Source organism: Lynx rufus, unplaced genomic scaffold, assembly GCF_022079265.1.
Source record: "Lynx rufus isolate CCGP_SWC_20201006 ecotype Redwood Valley unplaced genomic scaffold, mLynRuf1.p SCAF_1, whole genome shotgun sequence".
NCBI classification, from domain to species: domain Eukaryota; kingdom Metazoa; phylum Chordata; class Mammalia; order Carnivora; family Felidae; genus Lynx; species Lynx rufus.
Window position 1 is genome coordinate 4,907,015 of NW_025814823.1, and position 16,410 is coordinate 4,923,424.

The window sequence follows — 16,410 nt, forward strand, 5'->3', positions numbered from 1 at the left end:
GCTCTCTCCCCAAGCCTGGCGCTGGGAGAAAGTGGACTGCTTATCTACTGCAGAGCTCTGATCTCCCAGGACTCCAATCTGAGTTTCATTAGCATGACAATCCTTGGGTCCTCCTGGAAAAATGTGGCCAGGACTCTGGGTTGGATATCATTCCCTTTGAGACACAGAGACTCCAACAAAAACAAAGGGACAAAGCAGTCTTCAGTCCTTGGCCCAGAGGCAGAAGAAGGCGCCACACTCAGAACCATCCAAAGGCCTCCAGCAAAGGGAGCTTTAGAAGTCAGGATGTGACTGGGGGTCTTCAAATGTCCTCTAACCTAAGGTCCTGGTTACAGGGACTGTCAAAAAGGAGAGCGTGGCCAGCCTGCAAGGACCTTACCAGAAGAACCAGACACTCGGGGAGAGCACCCCTTCCCGGGGCCCAAGAGCCAGCAAGGGAGGTGGGTGGTTAAGAGTTCCAGGCAGCCTGCTGGGTGGCAGGTTTAAGCCAAAGGTCATGGTTAGGAGCCACGGCAGGGGTTTACGCAACCTTAGATCGCTCTTCACGGTCAAGAGTGGGGGAAGCAAAATCTGCATCTGCACAAACTGGTGACTTTAGTCCCTGAAAGACAGATCGTGGCAGTGAAGAGAAGTTTACCAGAAGCATCCCTGTGGGGGGTTATGTTTTCCTCTTTCATTCCTTCTCCCCAGCTCCACCATTGCCCCCACCCCCACGCTGCCCCTTGAAAGAGCAAACAGAAAATTCAAGTAGAAAGAAGCTGAGGAGAAATGTTTCAGAAAAAAAAAGCTGTTCCGGGGGCGCCCGGGTGGCTCAGTCGGTTAAGCGTCCGACTCCGGCTCGGGTCATGATCCCGCGGCTTGTGAGCTCGAGCCCCGCGCTGGGCTCTGTGCTGATGGCTCAGAGCCTGCTTGGGATTCTCCGTCTCCCTCGCTCTCTGCCCCTCCCCCGCTCGTGCTGTCTCTGTCTCAGGATAAATAAATAAACTTTAAAAAACATTTTAGAGGGTGACTCTGTGGCTTAGTCAGTTAAGCTTCTGACACGAGCTCAGGTCGGGGTCTCATGGTCCTGAGTTTAGAGCCCCTGTATGGGGCTCTGTGCTGACAGCTCAGATCGTGGATCCTGCTTCAGATTCTGTGTCTCCCTCTCTCTCTGCCCCTCCCCGACTTGCACTCTGTCGCTCTCTTTCTCAAAAATAAATAAACATTTAAAAATTGTTTTAATTAAAAAAAAGAAGAAGAAAGGAAAAAAGCTGTTCCAGAATGATAGGATACTTCACAAATGTAAACAGCAAGCTGCCTTTGCTGGAGACAAGTGCATGCTTTTCTGTTTTGGCACAAGGGAGTGTTTGTTATTCAGTGACGGCTTTTCTCTCTGGGTAGAGAGCGTCTTTGGCGGAAGACAATCAAAACAAGAGACAAGATAAGAGAAACACGGGAGAAATCATTTGAAAGCTTACCATCATGATCATCAAATTCCTCTTCAGGGTGTCTTCTGACCAGCCTAGCTCCAGCCATTGTCCTAAACTTATTGGGTGGAATTTTCTGACGGGCATCACCCAGAACATTCTGCGGAAAAGGCCATGGTGCAGCAGCCGCCGTGGACCTCCCCTTGTCACAGCATTCCCAATAAGGAGGCCACTGGCTTTACCTTACATTTGCCTAAGGTCCTTAAAGCAATAATGCTTAATCAATGTCATTTAGAAATGATGCTCGAACTGCAACCAACACTTCCTGTCTCCAGACCACTCAGCCTGCTCTGGACCCAGCCCAGTTGGCAACGCTGGCTTCCCCTTCCTGTCCGTCTCTGCCCCCAACCCCACCCCACCATAACTATCCTCTAAGGCGAGCTGAGTGAAGACCCTCAGATATCTTTGTTGAGAGGACCATCCGGAAGAGCCCCAGCTTTGCCAGCTTTGACCCTCATCCAGCAGTTAACTCTGTCCGTGTAACCACGGCCTGTCCTCGCCCTCCAAGGGACGCCTTGGGCAACCACAAGCTGAGAGAGACCACAGGTGAAGCGCCCAGTGGCCAGGGGAGAACTATGTGAATGCCCCTCGGGAGGGAGCTTGGCCCAGGGGCCCATGCTACTGGCATTTTTCTGTGCCCTCCTTTCTGTGGAACACAAGGCTCTAGGTGACGGCTGGCAGAGAAGGACTAGAGAGCTCTAAGCACAGTAAGCCTGAGCTGGACCGAGGTTCTTATGCATATTTCGATTGCTGATCTGGCCTGAGCACCAGCTTTCAGTGTGGGGTAATAGCTGCTCTGGGTACATGCTTCCTCAGAGGAGAAATTCATTTCTAATTAGTAACATGCAATGTGAAAAGCCCAGTCCAACTCGTAATTTTCCACATTAACCCTGCAACACAGCTGAGGCTGCTGAGGGGCAAGGGCTTATCTCAAGAGAACACAGAATCCCATGTTGGCTCTGGAATGACCGGAAAGCTCAGGGGGTAAGGTGTTCTGGGTTGCACAGGTCACCACTCAGGTGTCACCCTGGCCCAGCCCCTGTGGGTTTGTACCCGGATCATAGAGCAAGGGGGTGTGAAGAAAAGACCAGATAAAAGCAAAATGAGCACCTATCTGTAATGTTGGTGGGTCTCCGGGGCACGGGCCGTGCGGAAGCTGGTATTTGGGTCATTCCTACGCCTCTCTCATAGCTTCTGCTTCTCGCTGGCAATCATTGGCATCCCTTGGCTTCCAGACACATCATTCCAAACCACCTCCATTTTATTCTTTTTAAAAAACGTTTATTTTTTTAAATTTTTTAAAAATGTTTATTTATTTGAGAGAGAGAGAGAGAGAGAGCAGGGGAGGGGCAGAGAGAGAGGGAGACACAGAATCCGAACCAGGCTCCAGGCTCCGAGCTGTCAGCACCGAGCCCGACGCGGGGCTCGAACTCACGGACCGCGAGATCATGACCTGAGCCGAACTTGGACGCTCAGCCGACCGAGCCACCCAGGCGCCCTGAAACCACCTCCATTTTCACGTGACGTTCTCCCCCAAGTGTCTGTGTCTCCTCTCTTCTTACAAGGACACCAGTCACACTGGAGTAAGGACCCCTCTCCAGCATCACCCCGTCATGTTATATCTCAGTCACAATTGCAAAGATCCTATTTCCACATAAGGTCACATTCACAGGTACCGGGGTTAGGACCTCCGCACATCTTTGGAGCCACCGTTCAACCCACAATAAGCACCACTGCCAGCAAGGGTGCCAGCACGCACCTCACTATTATCCTTCAGCCCGGTCACCAGTGCCCTCGGCACAGACAGTATGGTGGCTGGACTCCCTTCGACGGGTCCAAACTGGGTATGGGTCGCTCCAGCAAGTGTAGGCCCTTGGTAGCTTTCAAGGTCATGGATGGCGCTCCTGGGGTCGCCAGCAATGAGGGGACGGTGCCACTGGCAGCCGGAGCAAACAGGAAAGAAAATCGCGTGGTCCAACAAGACTAGATGTTGGCGCACTAGACGTGAGATCGCTGGCGTCTGTTGGCATCGTCCGGGAGGATAAGAGGGCTGCCCGAGTTCCCATGCGGTGGATGGGATAGACTAAGAGGAACACCGTGGCCACCGTTGTTCTCCAATTTCTGCGCATAAGCCAGGGTGGCCCGAGCAACCCGTGAGCCCGTCACCGCGACTCAGCTCCTCCCCATAGTTCCCTTTTCTCCTGGGTCACTGTTTGGCCAGAGCCCCCCTTAGAAAATATTCTGTCTCCGATTGCAGAGTGGGGTGGGAGGCCCTCAAGCTGTCAGCACCAAGGTGGGCACGAGGAAGCGAAAACCAGGCAGAATGAGGCCAGACAACAGGGGCCCGTGTGGACGGGATGCCAGGGTGTGGGGCACGGGTGAATGCACATCAGGGAGCGGCCAGACTCAGCAGTGGGGATCGTCTGATCCTCGCGAGCGTGGAAACCACAGCCAGACTCCAAGAGGAGGCCCACAGGTGTTGATGGAGGACGCAAGGCACAGGAATTCGACAGCGAGAGCCCGGAGGGGCTGCGAGAAATGAATTAAAGCCCAAGCACCCGGCCCCTTGGGGGTAACTCTCGCTCGTCTTTAAGGAAATTCTACTGCGTGTCTGCTTTCTGACGCAAAGCAGCCTCACACACAGGCTTGGCACAGCTCTTTCCGCAGGTCCACAGTGAGCACGAAGCAGCCCGTGCAGCTAAGGGAGGCCCCCCTGTCCAGGTTCCTCCTTCCCACCTGGTTTGCAGCCACATGAGCGAGGTGCTCTCTGCCAGGGCATCTCCTCATTGCCACCACGATGCCTTCCGGATCTCCGGCTCCCTTTCTCGGCTGTTTCAACTTCAGTCCCACAAACACCAAGCTCCCCTGCTTTCCCGGGCCACTCTGGTTCTGCCGCTGCCCCACATCATAACACCTGCTCCCCTGTCCCTGCCGTGATGGCGCAGGGGACATACATAAGGGCTCCAGACAGACAGCAGCAGGGTCCTTTCTGGTCTCGGCTCCCAAGCCCCCCCGCGACACGGGGAGGCGTGTGTCACACCCACTCCTTTGTGGCAGGGCCCCCTTCTTGAAGACCCTGCCATTCCTTCTCTCCAACTTCTTTTCTCCCACTCCCCAAAACTTGGGGGTCTTAAGTAGTCTGGGCCAGCAAAATACACACGTGTTCTCTTAAGTTAATCGCTTAGGTTGGGACCCTGGCCCTTCAAGTTTAAATGACCCTGCCTCGTGCAAGTAAAAAACTCTTATACTGGAAGATACTGCCATGGGCTTCAAAACTTCATTTTGCACTTCAAAAAGCGTCTTCACTTGTTTTCGTTTTCTGGTTTCTGCATCTCTGACGACCTATTCTCGTCTAATTTCCCAGCCCTGTCCCATCCCAAACCTCCTACACACAACGCACAAACACTTGCTCTCTAGCGTAGTCTATATTCTGGCAAGTCTGAGCAAATTCCCCGAACGTATCGTTGCCCATCAGCTTGGTACACACTGCAGCTATCACTTGGGGCACGGGAGCCCCACTTTCGCAGCTGATGTACCCCATGCGTTCCCCACGAAGTGGCTGGGACCCCGGTTTCTCTGTGTCTCTAGGAGGTGTAGCAGATTCCCACGATAGGCATTTTCTGCACTGCCTCAATCATCATGGTGGCCCAGGGCCCACTTCCCATAAGTTGACTTGGACCTAGAGGGGCAGAAGATGCTGTTGACAGGGAGGAGGACTTCCCTCTGTGACAAGCAGAGCCCCCAGCCAGTGGCCCTGAGGCAGGTGAGGAGCTCTGTCATCTCAATCAGAGGCTGATGACTCCCTTCCGGGGCCACGACCTCCCCATTGTGAGTTACACGGGGTGTGTGTGTGTGTGGGGGGGGGGGGTTATTTCCCTTGGAATTCTAAGCGTTACTTAGGATGGTCTTAGCTTCTGTACCGGGTCCCCCCAAATAATGACTCAACCCAACAAGTGTATGTCTTGCTCGGGTACCAGTTCGAAGTAGGTATTCAAGCCAATGGGGCAGGGGTCCCTTGCGCATGCTCACTCAGGGTCTTGAGCCTCACATCTCCCCTGGGGTCTTGTGGCCGTCTGCTTCTAGCCAGTGGGAGGCAAAGAGACCCCGGGAGAAGCTTAGACTCAGGCACCGTGCCTATCCCTTCCTCTCGCGTTCAGAGGGTTACGACCACATCTAGCTGCAAGAAAGGGTGGGAAATCTGGTCTCCCCACATTGCTATGGAAGGAGAGATTAGAGCGGCCAGCCAGCAGAACGTGCTGCCTACGGGCCCACTCTGCGGCCATGCTGGGGCAAGGAAGCCTTCCCCATCTCGCAGTGGGTTCACTTTCCTTCATGCTCCCTCCTCCTACAAGACGGCACATTCGATCTCCAGACCTTCCCCTCCAACCCCATGAGAACATTTTCTGGCTAAAGCAATTACATTTAGGGGCGCCTGGGTGGCTCAGTCGGTTAAGCGTCCAACTCTTGATTTCAGCTCAGGTCACGATCTCACTGTCTGTGAGTTTGAACCTCGCATCAGGCTCTCTGTTGTCAGCGCAGAACCCACTTTGCATCCTCTGTCTCCTTCTCTTTCTGCCCCTCCTCCCCTCAAAAGTAAACATTACATTTTTTTTTTTTAAACGCAAACACAATTAGCAAATGTTTGAAACGGACTTAAGTTAGTGCTGACTGTGGTTATTGCCACCTCTAGACTGCCTCCATTAGCATTTGTTGAGTGTCTACTGTGTGCTGGGGACTGTCATGAATAATCTATGACACTGCCCTGGAGAGCAACCAGGAGACTCCCCAGTGTGAGCCTTAGTTCAGTGTGAAACTCTCCAGCCAACTGGCCTCACAGTACCTTTGTTTCCTCCCAGGTGCTAGGCCAGTATGATCAGCCCTCCGCAGCTTAAGTGTTCTTTTTTCTTCCTTTGGGAAAAAAAAAAAAAAAAAATCTATGTTTTCCTCCATGATGGGTTAATCCCCAAATAGCCAGGCTTACTTCAGTCCCAGATCCTAACCGCCTACTGGGTTTTCTGCGTGGGCTTCAGTTTCAGTCCCTGATCCGGCTTCACGCAGCTTTCGTTTATGTTTCATTTCCATCCACCACAACAAGGTTACTTTTTTCAAAAGAGAGAAATCTCAGCAGATGTATTCATTCTGAAATGTTTCCTGGGCACACACCAGTGAGCTCATTAGCCCAGGCTAACCATGAGGTTTACCCTCCCCCCTCCCTGCCTCTTTTCTTCTTCGTCGTCGTCATCTTTTTTTTTTTTTTTTTTTTAATTTTGCAGCAGAGAGCAAGATCATATGGTCCCCTAGCAGCTCCTTCCTGTATGTGCAGGGAGCAGTGACTGAAATCACCCTCAAGAAGGAGGGCTGTGCTCTCTAAACACGCATACTTCGGAGTATCTGCTTTTGTTTAGCGAAGACTGAAGCTCAAATGGGAAATTTCTAGGTCAGCTGTACTTTGCTCTAATAAAGGGAAAGTCTAGCCAAAAAGAACAGCAAAACTCCGGCCTCAGCTTTTTGGAGTGTCTTGTCTGATTACCCAATTATTATATTACAGCTCAGATTAGGAAGGGATTAGCCCCCGAGGTCGGACAGATGGAGAACACTATTAAAATACCCCATGTGGGGTTTCAGAGTGGGTAGCAAAGTGGCCACCTGTCCCTGTTTCTTGGGTCAGTCTGTCCTCATTTAGAGTCCCAAGATCGCTGTCTTTGATGCCAGTGTGGAGAAGCTGAATAGCACAGGAAGCAAGCTGGGCCCCACCCCCCCCAACTTCTGCCCCTCCTCTTTCTCTTTCCTTATCTTGTGCCCTGCCCTAGAATGCCCTGGCAAGAAAGGGTCAGCTGAAGTGCAAGTGACTTTGGGGTTGCCATCTCTTAGGGCCCTTGGGAACAGGTCTGGGACATTGTATTAGTTAATAACAGACAGGAAGGTTTCCATCCCAGATCCCCTTTTCCTTTGTTAACTTCTGAATAGGCACCTCCTCCTTTCTCGAGCTTTTGTAATTCAGGGGCCACACTGGGCTGTTTCTTGAGCAGTGAAGGAAGGTCTGTCCTGTGTCTTTGTGCCTTTTCACCCCTGTGTTTGGGGAGATGGGGATGGTCTCTGTACCACCTTGCCGGGCAAGGAAGCCTAGTGGCTTGGGCTTCGGGTCCCAGGCTTGAATTCGCAGGCAGAAAGGTGCTCTAAGCGGTTCATTTAATAATTAATAAGCCACTTAGCTCTTCTGCTTCAAGTCTTTTATCTTACAGGAATGGTGATGCTGACCTCAGAAGGATGTGTTCAGAAACATTAATGGCTGATGAGAAAGCACTATGCCAAGTAAAATATGTTGGTAATCTCGACACTGTAATGATCTAGCCAGATGAGTACATCTTCCTAATGAATATATCTAGCTCAGGTCAATTCAGGAAAAGCATACCGAACACATAGAGCGGCTCCTTCCTCAAAGACTTGGCCCCAGCACGACAGAACATAGAATCTTAAAGTTGACAGGGTCATCGATACCCAAAGTCTACAGACAGCCACCATTCGTGATCGGAATTCTCCAGGAAAGAGGGTTTCACCACATCCAGAAGCAGCTTACCCTAACGTTTGGACAATTCCATCACAGAGTTTTCTTGAAAAAAAATAGAGTTGAATTACTTTACGTCTTCACAGCTTCTCCCCCTTAGTCCTGCTACTACTCCAGTACTGACCAGCTCAGACAGGCCGGGTATTATTCCACAGGATTCTCACGCCTTATTTCATCCCCACAATAATCACAGGGGGTTGGCTGCCCCGGTTAAGCAGAAAAGGGAACCGGGACAAAGAAGTAAAATGATTCGCTCAGATCTAATGGCTGGTAAACAGTGTGGCACCATAGTCTGCCATTTTTTTTTGTAATGTTTTTCATCGATTTTTTGAGAGAGAGCACAAGCAGGGGAGGGGCCGAGAGAGGGGGACAGAGGATCCAAAGCAGGCTCTGCGCAGACAGGATGACAGCAGTGAGCCCGATGCGGGGCTCCAACTCGGGAACTGCGAGATCACGGCCTGGGCCAAGGTCGGACGCTCAGTGGACTGAGCCACTCAGGCGCCCCCATCGTCTACCTTCCTTATCACTCTTTCGGTCATCCGCTCTGAGATGTAGCGGCTTCAAACGACGACCATTTATTTGCTCAGAATTTTGCGGCTCAGATGCTTTGTCAGGGCTTGCGGTGCGATGGCGGCTAGCACTGGACCCCAAAAGCGAGCATTTCAATCAGCAAAGCTGAAAACTGCCTAACTGTTCAGGTCCAGCTTGAGAAGTTACATGCCACCACCTCCACCAAATTCTATTGGTCAAAATAAGTCCCAGGGAAGCCCAGACTCAAGGGGAGGATGACTAAACTCGATGTCTTTGTTAAAGAGTGGCAAGATCATAGCGTGAAAAAACACGTGAGATGGGAGAGAGCATGGTGACCATCCGAGGAAACACCATCTACCAAACCCACCACTTATTTCTTCTAGAAAATAAGTTCGTATGTACTTCCAAATGACGCCTCTTCTGGAAACTGCCTTTCGAGTATTCTCTGAGACTTAGGTTTTTCAGGTGAGCCTTTGGTTCTTGAACTGTCCCTTATCATCCCAGCTTTCTCCCGCCATGTACCCCACAATGTAATGGCACATCCCAGGGTATGCCTAGGCGGGTGCACAGCAGAATGACCATGGCCTCGTGTCTGCTAGATGTGGATATTGAATCAAGTGGGAATTTTTGACTGCCACACGGCATCGCGTAGAAATTCTGGCCCCTGAAATTTGTAGCCCCTCACTCCGTACCTGTGCAGTTCTTTCGAGGGACCCAAGCTAAGTTCCATTTTGCAGAATCTGGCCTCGCACTCTGATTCGTCGGGCCTTTCTAGATCCTGATTTGGGGTTCCGCTGTCTTCACGCTCCTTCCCAAACCTACGTTTGACTCATGACTTACCTCTTCCTTCCACACGGGCTTCAAGCCACTGACAAGACTCCGGGCCCATTCAGGCACAAGAAGAGAGTGCTGAGGAACACCTCTTAAAAGACAACCCCTCGGGGCGCCTGGGTGGCGCAGTCGGTTAAGCGTCCGACTTCAGCCAGGTCACGATCTCGCGGTCCGTGAGTTTGAGCCCCGCGTCGGGCTCTGGGCTGATGGCTCGGAGCCTGGAGCCTGTTTCCGATTCTGTGTCTCCCTCTCTCTGCCCCTTCCCCGTTCATGCTCTGTCTCTCTCTGTCCCAAAAATAAATAAACGTTGAAAAGACAACCCCTCTGCGCATTGACATCTAGCCATCGATCTGCAGCTCTGCAAGCCGGTGGGCGGATTTATTCAGGCAGCTGTGATTCACCACCTCGTCCTGCTTGTCATCCAACCCACCTTTTTACACGTTGTCTCGGGAGGGTCAGAAGGACCACTGCCAGCACTTGAACCAGGTCCTGGAGACTCCCTCCTCTTTGCATTTCTCTGGTGTGCCACAACCGTAATACTGGCAACCAGAGAAACTAGGTCAGCCCGAGTTTTCTCACCGAGCCCCTGCTGACTCCTGGCGATCACAGCCTCCCCTTCGCAAATCATCCTGTTTACCCTCCACGCTGGACTCTCTCCCACCTCCTGCCTCCTGCCTGTTTCTCAACAGCAGCGCACTGTTCACCCATGTACAGCCGCCCCTGTCCTCTCCAGAATCCCCCAGGGAGCATCTCAGCGGTGCGGTCACCAAACTAAATCGCAGCTCCCCCTAGAACCCGATCCTCTTAGGAATCTGGGTCAGGAGACGTAAAGCTGCCCACTGTTTTCAAGAAACGTGGGCTTCTCTGCTCCCCGGCAATATTGATGGCACAGCACAGCAAGTGCAAGAAAGGCAGAGTGGACCTTCAGACTGCTTACGGTATAGTTCAAGGGGAGGCATGTCTGCTGATGACAATAATATAAAATTAACTACAGTCACTGCGTTTAGGGGGTGGAAGTGAGACATTACAAGGTGCATAAGACACACGATTTCTACGTGGGCAGAAAAAAAAAGGTTCCGGGAGGCAGTGGCGTGTGGAATAATTCCCAAATAGCAGGTAAGTTCTGGCGAGAGCACAGAGACGGGCCCCTCGCACGGCTGCCTGTTTGCAGACATTCTTGAAAACAGCCAGGTGGCGATGTAACAGATTCCTTTAAAATGCTCGCACCACTCGAGCTATAGTGCTTTCAGCGTCCGAGGAACTAATCCAAACACGACGTTATTCAAAGTGTCATTTAAATGATGGTGTCCTTGAACGGAACACCGGGCCACCATCAAAAGACTGTTTGTGAACGTGAACCCGATATCCGCTCAGGGCCCTAGGAGGCCCTCCCTTGTCTCTCAGATAGCTGATTAACACACCTCGATTCTCCTCTCCACCCTTTGTGACAGTGCGATTCTTTCCCACTAATCGTGCAGATTGCCAAGAGCTTCCTTCCTTCCTGTCCAGGGCCGCCTCATTCAGCTTCCACTCCCCACAGACATGTGATTTGGGTGATTTCCCCTCGTTGAGAAGACCCGTCAAGGGGGCTCAGACTATGCAGCCCAGCTCCCTCTCGCCCTCACGCGCTCGCTCCCTCGACTCCCTGCACCGGGTGACAAAGTATGCCCCCTGCTCCTCCCCAGAGCTTTTTTCTCAATAATGGCCAATGTTTCCCTAAAAGGAATTCTTCTATCAGTTGCCAAGGATATACATTTCCCTCTCACATAATTGTACGAAGAATTTTTTATGACGTGACAAAATGCTTAAGATAACATGAGCTCAGCAGGAAAAAAGCAAGACACAATGGCAAAATCAGACCCAGTATAATCTCGACTGCGTAACACAATGGGCCTCAAAGAGCAAATTTAGCCCAACAGCAGCCGTGGCCGTCTCTGGCGATGGTGGGCTGAGATTTTTGTTCTCCTAAATACACGCTGCTGCATTTGCCAAGTGTTGAAAGATAATGAAGATACTTGGGGCCCAAGTGCTGGGGAAAGTAATGTCACCTTTTGGAAAAACTGAAGTCGAGAAGTGAGGAAAAGCCAGCGCGGGGCAGGGAGGGCGGGCTACCGACCCTCGCGCTCCTGAATGATGCCCAGCCCTCCTTGCCCCGCGCTGCTGACCGCCAGCCTCCGAGCGAAAGCTTGACTAGTTATCTGACTTCCCATCGTGTTGCCAGACCGGCTCCGTGACACTTGGAGCCTCGGCAGGATTTCTGGGAGGCGGGGGCAGCGGCCGGGTCGGACTGAGGGGCGCACCTGCTGGTCTGTCCGGGCGCGCGCGGCCCGGTCCCTCCCCGCGGGCTGGCGAGGCCGGTGCGGTGCGCGGTGTAGCCACGGAGGCAGTGAGGGGCAGCAACGTGTGCTAACGGACAGAGCTCTCAGCCCTTGTGGTCAGCGACGGTCCCTCCTAAGTTAAACATTAGACATTGCAGGGGGACCTGGGGGGCTCAGTCAGTTAAGCATCCGACTTCAGCTCAGGTCATGATCTCACCGTTTGCGGGTTCGAACCCCGCGTCGGGCCCTGTGCTGCCAGCTCCGAGCCTGGAGCCTGCTTCGGATTCTGTGTCTCCCTCGCTCTCTGCCCCTCCCCCGCTCATGTGTGTGCGCTCTCTCTCTCTCTCTCTCTCTCTCTTTAAAAATAAATAAACATTATGGGGCGCCTGGGTGGCGCAGTCGGTTAAGCGTCCGACTTCAGCCAGGTCACGATCTCGCGGTCTGGGAGTTCGAGCCCCGCGTCAGGCTCTGGGCTGATGGCTCAGAGCCTGGAGCCTGTTTCCGATTCTGTGTCTCCCTCTCTCTCTGCCCCTCCCCTGTTCATGCTCTGTCTCTCTCTGTCCCAAAAATAAATAAAGAACGTTGAAAAAAAAAAAAATTTAAAAATAAATAAACATTAAAATAAATTAAAACATAACATTAACCATTGCAAAGCTGGATGTGACATCTATGATGACCACTCCTACGTTTAATCACTACTATTTAGTCAGTAATTTACTGGGCCCAGGAAAGGAAAATAAGACAAAAGGCCTGTCCTCGAGCTGCTTGTAAGATCTAGAACGGGAGATTCTGCACATGACCAGATGGGACAAGAGCCTTGAACAGTACAGCACACAGGAATTCAGATCCTCTGACGGGGGGGGGGGGGGGGGGGGGAAACGACCACTGCCTGGGGCAATCCAGGCCCGTGAAGGATGAAGGTCCTGGTGAGCACGCACGGGAGGAAGGCTTTCTAGGCAAAGTGCTAGCGAAAGGGACAGGAATACCACGGGGACAGGAAAGAATCAAGCATATCCAAGAGTCATGAGTGGTGGGGCACCTGGGTGGCTCAGTGGGTTAAGCACCCGACTCTTGGTTTCAGCTGGGGTCATGATCTCGTGGTTCATGAGTTCGAGCCCCATGTCCTGCTCTGGTGCTGATGGTACGGAGCCTGCTTGGGATTCTCTCTCTTTCTCCCTCTCTCTCTGCTTCTCCCTTGCTCTCTCTCTCTCTCCCTCTCTCTCTCAAAATGGATTAAAACAAAAAGTCACGAGTGGTGGTTGAGCTGGAGGGTAAGATCCACACAAAGGAGTCATTACTGGAAGAACAAACTGGAAGGTAGATGAAGTTCAGTTGAAGGAAGCTATAGATGCAAGTGAAAGAATTTACTCAATGCGCTGAGGGTTTTTGAGCAGGAGAGTATAGGAGCTTAAGAAAGTTTACTGTCTGCTGCAGGTAGTTGAAGGAGGCAAAGCTGGGACTTAGTGATCAGTCCCGGGACTGGCTCTAGATGGTTAAGGAAAGTAGGTTCGAGAAACCTTCTGGGTGTGGAGCCATGATTGTTATTATCTGGTTGAATGTGAAGAACAGAGGAAAAGAACAGAAGGTAAAGCGTGCCGAGTTTTCACGACCAGGAGGGTCGAAAGCTGCCATTTGTTTCCGTCTAACTGAATTTCTGGTGCACCCGTCACCCGAGGGTGGCGGTGCCTCCCAGGCATAGCTAAGGCTCAGGGACTACAGGCCTGGGATCCCTCTCTGAGCCTTCTTCTTGGAGATAAGAGTCAAAAAGTAAGGGGGCGCATGAAATTGCCGAGAAAGGATACTACAGAAGCAGAGAGGAGGGAAGGAAAAAGCCCATAGTTAATGAGTTACAAGAAGAGGGGTTATCAAGATAGTTGGTCAGTATCTTTGCTCGACTGACCTCTGACTTGCTTGGAACTTTATGCCACCTTGACACACAGCTGTCTTGACAATGCTCCGAATGACCTTCCGGCTTGCTTGTCTGGGTATTCTTCTCTACTTCATTGGACGCTCTGGTGCCCAAGGAATATGATTTGCTGTGGCTGAGAAAGATCCTTGACAAAATTTCTGCTGTAGCATTTGGTCCATGAGCTTGTCAGTCCTCAAGTTTGTTTAAATCAGTTGATAGTCTAGGTCTTCCAGACTATCTCTAAGTCATTCAAAGATATTCAAACCCTAGACTGGTATACCTTTTAGTATTCTTTGGTTTGTGATGGTGCTTTTCCTTTCGTGAATACGAACTTCTAGGGATTGTGTCATGCTGTATTTATGTATATCGAGATAAATAAAAAGGTGCCCACCTGGCAAACAATCCGATCATGTACGCACTGTGTACAAAACCCACTTACTACAGACCTCAGCCGTCGCTTCCTGAGTTCAGATCTTTCTTCGCTTGTGATGGGGTTACCTCCCGATAAACCCATCATAGATTGAAAATATCACAAGTTGAAAATGCATCTAATGCACCTAACCTACCGAGTGTCAGAGATTAGCCTCGCCTACCGTAAAGGTGCTCAGGACACTGACATTAGCCTCCAGTTGGGCAAGGTCATCTAACACGAAGCCTATTGTATAATAAAGTGTTGAATACCTCACGTAATGTGTTGAGAACTGTACCGAAAGTGACAAACAGCACGGTCGTGTGGGTTCAGAACGGTTGTCCGTGTATTGGTGGCTTACTCGCGTGCTGGCTGCCAGTCCTGGGGAGGGGCCGCGACTGCTGTCCAGCATCAGGAGAGAGGATCTTTACTGCATATCCGTCGCCCAGGAAAGGACTGAAGTTCAAAATTCAAAGTTCGGTTTCCACCAAATGCGTATGGCTCTCACGCCACCGTAAAGTCAAAAATCGTTAACTCGAACCATCGTAAGCGGGGAGCATCTGGGGAGGGTGTGTTAGACCCCGAGAGAAGAAACCCCATCCTAGATGACGAGTCTGTGAACAGTTCAGACTGCAAGGCAGGGCCAGCTTCTGGGCGTGTCCCGCTGCACAGGGCCCATGCTGGGCTAATGCCCTGCTGCTGCGTCTTGAAATCGTTAACACTTTTTGAACAGGGAGCCCTGCGTTTTCATCGTGCACCGGGGCCCCGCAGATTATGCAGCCGCAGAGCTAAACACATGTGTCAGTAATAATGGAAAAGGTCAGAGGGGTCTCTGCTGGAAGCAACGTTTGAAATGGCTCTTTAGGTCAAAGCAATGCTGGCTGCAAGGACGTGGCCCCGTGGGCTTCCCGCAGTCATTCACTGAGGTCAGCTTGGGGAGGGCCAGGGGCTCGCCAGACCTCGCTGGGGCCTCTACCTTTGAGCCCGGCGCCTGGCAACAGCTGCTCGCCCCGAGTGGGTGAAGAATTTAGCTGCAAAAATCTAATTTGGGACTCCCTAATTAAGCTAACGAAGTCAGATCATTTTAATCTCTTCTTGGTCTAGCCCTATGTCTAATCCCCGAGTAAATAGATAATTGTGACTCTGTGACATATGTGCCCTATTTTGCGATCGATGAGCCGAGCGACATCTTTCTGTGACTTTTTTTTCTTCAAGACTTTAGGCAAGGAACTGGTTTTCCTCAGCCAGACTGGGGCAAAACTAGCCAGACCGATGCCTTTAAAATGAGTCAATCGTACACCTTTTACTATAAACAAGCTGTGCCCAAATTGCCCCTTCGTCCCGAAAGATCCTAGATGATCCTCAAATTTCTCTTGTGTAATTAATAATAAATAATTACCATGTACAGATGTCTCCTGAGACGGGCTGAGGTTGATAAAATGGAGACCCAAGCCGGCTCTCTCCTTTGGCCTCATAGTCTATAAACTAGGAAAATTCGCTAGTTCACCTTCAAAACAGTATCACATTGTCTTCCTGGGACACATACATCCTCGTAACATTGGGAAAGCCTCTAAAACCCAGAGACTGAAGGCACCGTTCTGTGTAGCCCCTCCGTCTTCCTGCCAATCAAGATTGTTGTTACTGAACCGTTTCCCCTGTCTTTTCAAATAACTGAGAGACAGTCATTCTTCCCCTTTGGAGTTTATTGATTCATTCACCGAGTCTTTTCCATATTAATCTTAATATCAGACGATTTTCAAGTATCACCCATTCCTCCCTTCAGAGGGTTTTGTGTTTCACCCGTGCAATTTGATTTCTAAGCATTATTAGAAAATACAGGCACCATTTACAAACAGTCCAATTGGTTAGCAATACCACTACTAACGATAAGGGGTAATGTTCACTGGGAGCTTGCTCAGCACATCAGGCCCTGTGCTGAGCGCTTTGTTTAGATTATCACTTAATTTCTCGCCATCACAAGAGGTAGGGACTCCCGCCATTGGAAGTGAGGAAAGCGAGCACAGACTGGTCTGTCCTCACCCAGGGTGCCCAGCCGGCCCGTCGGGGGGCATCTGAGCCAGGCGGTTCCAGGGCTCCAGGAGCCCCTCAGGTTCTCTTGCGAAGGAAAGATCTCTGTCCTGTGGCCTCCGACTTCCCTCCAGCTCAGCTAAGTGTACAGGCAGGGTTGCCACTGGAAAACACTGCTGAGACAGTGTGACGGTCAGCACACGGCTTCTCAAATCGTGGTGGAGCCCCGATTTGCCGTGTGCAAGGCCGGAGGCGCCATTCGCGGGATACAAAGGTCAGGTGAACACAGACCCGCCTCAGAGAACCTACGGAAGTCTTCCAAATCTCCTCGCAGAGACAGCAACCAGCCATCC